Source organism: Eimeria mitis, genomic scaffold, assembly GCF_000499745.2.
Source record: "Eimeria mitis Houghton genomic scaffold, Emh_scaff489, whole genome shotgun sequence".
NCBI classification, from domain to species: Eukaryota; Apicomplexa; class Conoidasida; order Eucoccidiorida; family Eimeriidae; genus Eimeria; species Eimeria mitis.
In genome coordinates this window covers 12,907-13,146 of record NW_013573189.1, presented here as the reverse complement: position 1 = coordinate 13,146, position 240 = coordinate 12,907, and the positions used below count along the sequence as shown (strand labels likewise).

The following is a 240-nucleotide window of genomic DNA, read 5'->3' as shown; positions in this document are numbered from 1 at the left end:
AAACACAAAAAAAAAACAAAAAAAAACAACACAATGCAGCAGCAGCAGCAGCAACAGCAGCGGCAGCTGCAGCAACCGCAGCAGAAACAAGAGAAAAACAAGAGCAGGAGCAGCAGCAACAGCAGCAGCAGCAACAGCAGCAGCAGCAGCAGCAACAGCAGCAGCAGCAGCGGCATAAACAGCAGAAACACCACCACCACCACCACCACCACCCCCACAACGCAGCAGCAGCAGCAGCAC

General features: G+C 53.8%; 1 protein-coding gene across 1 annotated transcript in view; it reads right to left on the bottom strand.

The window, feature by feature from the left end:
- EMH_0014000 (helicase, putative) overlaps nucleotides 1-240 on the bottom strand; it is a gene marked incomplete at both ends in the record, with an annotated part of 5,975 nt that overhangs the window by 2,102 nt on the left and 3,633 nt on the right. The gene's annotated exons all lie outside the window — the stretch shown is intronic.